The sequence below is a fragment of the Mustela nigripes genome, chromosome 1, assembly GCF_022355385.1.
Source record: "Mustela nigripes isolate SB6536 chromosome 1, MUSNIG.SB6536, whole genome shotgun sequence".
Taxonomy (NCBI): Eukaryota; Metazoa; Chordata; class Mammalia; order Carnivora; family Mustelidae; genus Mustela; species Mustela nigripes.
This window is the reverse complement of record NC_081557.1, coordinates 45,007,857-45,015,698: the sequence shown is the minus strand read 5'-3', so window position 1 is coordinate 45,015,698 and position 7,842 is coordinate 45,007,857. Positions and strand designations below refer to the sequence as shown.

The window sequence follows — 7,842 nt, the reverse complement described above, 5'->3', positions numbered from 1 at the left end:
TAATAATATGCCTGTGCTTGCTGGTAGATAAAATTTATTGGACTTTCAATGTACTGCCCCCCACCCCCACCCCCCACACTTACCTTGAAATAAACATTTGGGATGTTCAGGAAAGTGTAATTCATTGCTGGGAAGATAATTCTGGACTAACATCAATTAACTCACCAACATGTATGATATCTGCTCTAGATTTTTTTTCAGTTGTAAAAATGCATTTATGATTTTATTTTGGGAAATTATTTTTTAAAGATACATATTTCTCAGAACACTGTTTTTTTTAAAGATTTTATTTATTTATTTATTTGACAGACGGAAATCACAAGTAGGCAGAGAGGCAGGCATAGAGAGAGGAGGAAACAAGCTCCCCGCGGAGCAGAGAGCTCAATGCGGGGCTCCATCCCAGGACCCTGGGATCATGACCTGAGCTAAAGGCAGAGGTTTTAACCCACTGAGTCACCCAGGTGCCCCATCTCAGAACAGTGTTTTTAAAACTATGTTTAGCTGACTTTTATTCATTTTTTAACTGTTGAAGTTCAGAAAAACATTTCTATTTTTTTTAATTTTTTATAACATATAATGTATTATTATCCCCAGGAGTACAGGTCTGTGAATCGTCAGGCTTATATAGTTCACAGCACTCCCCATATTTGCTATAGATTTCTTTATTAAGATTTTATTTATTCATTTGACACTCAGAGATCACAAGTAGGCAAAGAAGCAGGCATAGAGAGAGGAGGAAACAGGCTCCCCGCGGAGCAGAGAGCTCAATGCGGGGCTCGATCCCAGGACCCTGGGATCATGACCTGAGCTGAAGGCAGAGGCTTTAACCCACTGAGCCACTCAGGCGCCCCTAGATTTTTTATAGGTACCTTTTTTCCAGCTCTATTGAGATATAATTGGCATATAACATTGTGTAAGTTTAAGGTGTACAATGTGATGATTTGATACAGAATATTTGCCACAATATTGTTATTTAACATTCTTCACCTTACATAGTTAACATTCTATTATTATGGTGAGAACATTAGAACTCTACTCTCATAGCAACTTTCAAGTGTATAATACAATATTGTTAAGTGTAGTCACCATGCTATACATTAGACTCTCTAATACTTATATTCATTTTATAACTGTAAGTTTGTATCCTTTGATCAACATCTCCCAATTTTCCCTACCCTTATCCCCCTGGCATCCACCATTCTACTGTTTCAATGAGTTTGATGTTTTTACATTCCATATTTAAGTGAGATCATACAGTATGATCTGCCTGATTTACTTCATTCAGCATAATGCCCTCAAGGTCCATCCATTTGTCATAAATGCCAATATTTCCCTCTTTCATATGGGTGAATAATACTCTGTCCAATATAGATACCACATTTTCTTTATATAGTCATCCATCTATAGATACTTGTTTCCATGTCCTGGTGTGTTGTGTTAATGCTGCAATGAACATGGAAGTACAGATATTTCTTTGAGATAATAATTTTATCTTCAGATATATATTTGGAAGTGAGATTTCTGGATCATATGGCATTTATGTTTGTAATTTTTTGAGGTAACTTCATGCTGTTTTCCATGACTGAACCAATATGTATTCTCACCAATAGTGCACCAGAGTTCCCTTTTCTCCTCTCCAATGTTTGTTATCTACTGTTTTGTTTTATAACAACCATGCTAACAGATTTAAGGTGATTGCCTTGTAGTTTTGAACTACACTGTTGAGCACTGCACAGAGCTTAACAATGTCATTAGTTAAATGTAAATACTAAAATCTTTCATGCTTACCAGCAAAAGACAATTAGAAATATAATACAAAATGAACATGGCCAAGATTTGTAAGTTGTAAATTATTATGTAATTTTTAGCCCATCAAACTATCACCTGAGAATATGAACACATACACATAGACAGAGTATACAGTATAAAACCAAAAGAGATCAGGTATCTGTTATAATGTTTGTACTATGTTAGCATTCTTGTCCTTCAATAAGAGTCCCAGGACTACTCAGTAGGATAGAATAACAATGCGTGGGTACAAAAAGATTATTTTTTTTCCTAAATTTATTGTTTAGATCATGCAAAATACTTGTTCATCTTTTGTCTCTGACTGAAACCAACCTCACTACCATCTTCTTTTGTAGGATGTCTTTACTGATATAAAAGTAACATGCTTTGCAATTGACCATCATGCATGAAGCCAACATCTCCTGCCTGACACCAAGATACTTCATTCTTGATGGGATTCCTGAACTAGAAGAGTTACACATCTGGATCTCCCTGCCCTTCTGTCTCATAAACATCATCGCTGTCCTGGGGACCTGTGGGCTCATCTACCTCATCAGCTATGATGAGGCCCTGCATCAGCCTATGTACTACTTTCTAGATTTGTGGTCTCTTACAGATATTAGTGGGTTCACTTCATTTGTCCCTAATATATTATGTATCTTTTGCTTCAATCTTAAAGAGATTGACTTTAATGCCTGCCTCATGAAGAAGTTTTTCATCCACATGTTGACAGGTATGGAGTCTGGTGTGCTCATGCTTATGGCCCTGGATCACTATGTGTCCATTTGCTACCCTCTTTGCTATTCTAGCATCCTCACCAACACAGTAATTATCAAGTTTGGGTTTGCTGCCTTCAGTCAAAGTGTGTTGCTCATGATCCCATTCACTTTCCTGGTCAAGTACCTTCCCTACTGCAGGAGCAACCTCTTCCACCCCACCTACTGTGACCTACGTCTGTGGCCAAACTGCCCTGTGACAACATCAAGATTAATGCCATCTATGGTCTCAAAGCTTCCATATTGATTGGAGGATTTGATATGTTTTGTATTTTCATGTCTTACACCATGATTATCGGTCCTACAGTGAGTCTGTCATCTTCAGATGCTCACCGCAAATCCTTCAGCACCTGTACATCTCTCATATGTAATATTGTCATTACCTAGTCCCAACCTTCTTCGACTTTACTCATCATTTTGGGAACACACCATACCTCACCATGTTCACATTTTTATAGCCAATCTTTACCTGTTAATGCCTCCTACCCTGAATCCAATTGTCTACAGAGTAAAGACCAAGCAGATTTGTGAAGGAGTGATCAAATTGTTTTTAGCAAGAAAGATATTTTGAGTGTGAGCTAAGTTTAGAGTATATGATTCTGCATGTAGCATAAAGGTAGAGAAAACTTATAGGGGAAAAGAATAGATGCAAAATTCATAACCATGAACATCAGGAAAAAATACCTGTCAATATTCTGTTATAATATTTATGAAACAATCACAAAAGAAATTTTAACCTGAGACCTCTAATTTGATAGAAAAAAAAATAGACAGGAAACAATTGTGTTTTCCACACAGTTTAATTTTGGACAGACCTGGTAGAATGAATTCATAGAACAGGAGTCTAGAATTTGAAGTGAACTCTTAATGATTAATGCTCTTTCATCTAGGGCACTCTGAGGGAGTATATAAAAAAGAGCAAAGCAGGTCAAATAGCTGAAAGACTCCTGAAGATTGGGGAAGACACCTATGTAAACTGTCTCAAGTGTTGTAGGGAAGTCAGAAACCCTTCCCCAGAAGGTTTGTGCTGAATTCCATGAGTTCTGTCATCTTTTTTATTCCATATTTATTTGAAACTTGGGAAAAAATAATTCTCCTTGTCTGCTCATTTCTTCCTGAGTAATTATTTGGATTCTTATCCATGTAGTCATGTACATACAAATTAACCTGGAATAGACATGATCACTGACGTTCATTATAATCTGAGAAACATCCCTTAGAGTTGATATCAAGCAGAATTTTGAGAAACACAGTGGACACATTTGATGGGTATTTGAGTAAAGGTTTTATGAGTAGAGGAAAGGAGACTTAAAGAAAATCTATGTAATTTTCCAATCAAGATGTCTGGGCTTTACTGCTTTACTTGACTTTAATACAGGGGTAGTTAAGTGACCAGGGACAGTGAAGAAAGGAGTACTTTATTTAGAGTTCTGGAAATAACAGAGGAAAAAAAAGATAACAGTGAAAAAATTAACAGAGTAGAATGATAAATGTGGTATTCAGAAATAGGAAGACTGAATGAAAAGTGAAAAATAATAAGAGCATATCACAAGAGGTAATTGGAGTAATAGAATATGACCAGGAAATGGATACAAGTAGATAGTTAGGTGGAAATCTTAATTATATTAAGATTATATTCTTATTACCTGCTAATATGATAACTATATTTCAGTATTACGTATATAGTGAAATCATTATAAAATGTATAAATCACATCATATATTTTTGCAATATAATTACACATTAAGAATAAAAGAATAAAAATCTGTTTTTAATGCCTCTATATGATGTAAATTACCTCTATATGATGTAAATTATGAACTTATAATCAGCAAAATTTCTATGTCCTTGAATCATGTTTTTGGATTTTGTAAATTTTACTTAATTAAGAAATTTTCTTTTAAAAAAAATTTTTTTTAATTTTTTTATTTTTTATAAACATATATTTTGATCCCCAGGGGTACAGATCTGTGAATCACCAGGTTTACACACTTCACAGAACTCACCAAAGCACATACCCTCCCCAATGTCCATAATCCCACCCCCTTCTCCCAAACCCCCTCCCCCCAGCAACCCTCAGTTTGTTTTGTGAGATTAAGAGTCACTTATGGTTTGTCTCCCTCCCAATCCCATCTTGTTTCATTGATTCTTCTCCTACCCACTTAAACCCCCATGTTGCATCACCACTTCCTCATATCAGGGAGATCATATGGTAGTTGTCTTTCTTTGCTTGACTTATTTCGCTAAGCATGATACGCTCTAGTTCCAACCATGTTGTCGCAAATGGCAAGATTTCATTTCTTTTGATGGCTGCATAGTATTCCATTGTGTATATATACCACATCTTCTTGATCCATTCATCTGTTGATGGACATCTAGGTTCTTTCCATAGATTGTCTATTGTGGACATTGCTGCTATAAACATTCGGGTGCATGTGCCCCTTTGGATCACTACGTTTGTATCTTTAGGGTAAATACCCAATAGTGCAATTGCTGGGTCATAGGGAAGTTCTATTTTCAACATTTTGAGGAACCTCCAAGCTTTTTCCAGAGTGGCTGCACCAGCTTGCATTCCCACCAACAGTGTAGGAGGGTTCCCCTTTCTCCGCATCCTCGCCAGCATCTGTCATTTGCTGACTTGTTGATTTTAGCCATTCTGACTGGTGTGAGGTGATATTTCATTGTGGTTTTGATTTGTATTTCCCTGATGCCGAGTGATATGGAGCACTTTTTCATGTGTCTGTTGGCCATCTGGATGTCTTCTTTGCAGAAATGTCTGTTCATGTCCTCTGCCCATTTCTTGATTGGATTATTTGTTCTTTGGGTGTTGAGTTTGCTAAGTTCTTTATAGATTCTGGACACTAGTCCTTTATCTGATATGTAGTTTGCAAATATCTTCTCCTATTCTGTCAGTTGTCTTTATATTTGTTAACTGTTTCCTTTGCTGTGCAAAAGCTTTTGATCTTGATGAAATCCCAATAGTTCATTTTTGCCCTTGCTTCCCTTGCCTTTGGCATTGTTCCTAGGAAGGTGTTGCTGTGGCTGAGGTCGAAGAGGTTGCTGCCTGTGTTCTCCTCAACGATTTTGATGGATTCCTTTCACACATTGAGGTCCTTCATCCATTTTGAGTCTATTTTTGTGTGTGGTGTAAGGAATTGGTCCAATTTCATTTTTCTGCATGTGGCTGTCCAATATTCCCAACACCATTATTGAAGAGGCTGTCTTTTTTCCATTGGACATTCTTTCCTGCTTTGTCGAAGATTAGTTGGCCATATAGTTGAGGGTCTATTTCTGGGCTCTCTATTCTGTTCCATTGATCTATGTGTCTGTTTTTGTGCCAGTACCATGCTGTCTTGATGATGACAGCTTTGTAATAGAGCTTGAAGTCCGGAATTGTGATGCCACCAACGTTGGCTTTCTTTTTCAATATTTCTTTGGCTATTCGAGGTCTTTTCTGGTTCCATATAAATTTTAGCATTATTTGTTCCATTTCTTTGAAAAAGATGGATGGTACTTTGATAGGAATTGCATTAAATGTGTAGATTGCTTTAGGTAGCATAGACATTTTCACAATATTTATTCTTCCAATCCAGGAGCATGGAACATTTTTCCATTTCTTTGTGTCTTCCTCAATTTCTTTCATGAGTACTTTATAGTTTTCTGAGTATAGATTCTGTGTCTCTTTGGTTAGGTTTATTCCTAGGTATCTTATGGTTTTGGATGCAATTGTAAATGGGATTGACTCCTTAATATCTCTTTCTTCTGTCTTGCTGTTGGTGTAGAGAAATGCAACTGATTTCTGTGCATTGATTTTATATCCTGACACTTGACTGAATTCCTGTATAAGTTCTAGCAGTTTTGGAGTGGAGTCTTTTGGGTTTTCCACATATAGTATCATATCATCTGCGAAGAGTGATAATTTGACTTCTTCTTTGCCGATTTGGATGCCTTTAATTTCCTTTTGTTGTCTGATTGCTGAGGCTAGGACCTCTAGTACTATGTTGAATAGCACTGGTGATAATGGACATCGCTGCCGTGTTCCTGACCTTAGCAGAAAACCTTTCAGTTTTTCTCCATTGACAATGATATTTGCGGTGGGTTTTTCATAGATCGCTTTGATGATATTGAGGTATGTGCCCTCTATCCCTACACTTTGAAGAGTTTTGATCAGGAAGGGATGCTGTACTTTGTCAAATGCTTTTTCAGCATCTATTGAGAGTATCATATGGTTCTTGTTCTTTCTTTTATTGATGTGATGTATCACATTGACTGATTTGTGGATGTTGAACCAACCTTGCAGCCTTGGAATAAATCCCACTTGGTCGTGGTGAATAATCCTTTTAATGTACTGTTGAATCCTATTGGCTAGTATTTTGTTGAGTATTTTTGCATCTGTGTTCATCAAGGATATTGGTCTATAGCTCTCTTTTTTGATGCGATCCTTGTCTGGTTTTGGGATCAAGGTGATGCTGGCCTCATAAAATGAGTTTGGAAGTTTTCCTTCCATTTCTATTTTTTGGAACAGTTTCAGGAGAGTAGGAATTAGTTCTTCTTTAAATGTTTGGTAGAATTCCCCCCGGGAAGCCGTCTGGCCCTGGGCTTTTGTTTGTTTGGAGATTTTTAATGACTGTTTCAATCTCCTTACTGGTTATGGGTCTGTTCAGGCTTTCTATTTCTTCCTGGTTCAGTTGTGGTAGTTTATATGTCTCTAGGAATGCATCCATTTCTTCCAGATTGTCAAATTTATTGCCGTAGAGTTGCTCATAGTATGTTCTTATAATAGTTTGTATTTCTTTGGTGTTAGTTGTGATCTCTCCTCTTTCATTCATGATTTTATTTATTTGGGTCCTTTCTCTTTTCTTTTTGATAAGTCGGGCCAGGGGTTTATCAATTTTATTAATTCTTTCAAAGAACCAGCTCCTAGTTTCGTTGATTTGTTCTATTGTTTTTTTGGTTTCTATTTCATTGATTTCTGCTCTGATCTTTATGATTTCTCTTCTCCTGCTGGGCTTAGGGTTTCTTTCTTGTTCTTTCTCCAGCTCCTTTAGGTGTAGGGTTAGGTTGTGTACCTGAGACCTTTCTTGATTCTTGAGAAAGGCTTGTACCGCTATATATTTTCCTCTCAGGACTGCCTTTGTTGTGCCCACAGATTTTGAACCGTTGTATTTTCATTATCATTTGTTTCCATGATTTTTTTCAATTCTTCTTTAATTTCGTGGTTGACACATTCATTCCATAGGAGGATGCTGTTTAGTCTCCATGTATTTGGGTTCTTTCC

The 7,842-nt window shown here is 36.8% G+C and overlaps 1 pseudogene; it reads left to right on the top strand.

Moving 5' to 3' along the window:
* Positions 1-2,190: 2,190 nt before the first annotated feature.
* Positions 2,191-3,135, top strand: LOC132013338 (olfactory receptor 52N2-like; annotated as a pseudogene).
* Positions 3,136-7,842: the final 4,707 nt, after the last annotated feature.